Source organism: Caloenas nicobarica, chromosome 1 (assembly GCF_036013445.1).
Source record: "Caloenas nicobarica isolate bCalNic1 chromosome 1, bCalNic1.hap1, whole genome shotgun sequence".
NCBI classification, from domain to species: domain Eukaryota; kingdom Metazoa; phylum Chordata; class Aves; order Columbiformes; family Columbidae; genus Caloenas; species Caloenas nicobarica.
In genome coordinates, this window is record NC_088245.1 from 85253194 (window position 1) to 85253453 (window position 260).

Below are 260 nucleotides of genomic sequence, written 5' to 3' on the forward strand. Positions count from 1 at the left end.
CAGTGGCCTGGCGAGGCGAGGGCCCCACGGCCGGCGGCCATCTCCGGGGTAGAATCGAGCTCCCGGGGCCGGGGTAGGCTGCGATCCCGACGGGTAGCCAGGCTACCTGGGCGGAGCCGGGCTCTCCCTCCACCGGGTACCGTGCGCGCTCCCGCGCTGGGCAGCCACATCTCCCCCAGAGCGGCGCCTCCTTAACCCGAGGAGGCGGGGGCGGCCGCGGCCAGGGGGTGCCGGGGGAGGCGGAGCGGAGGCTGGGGAGG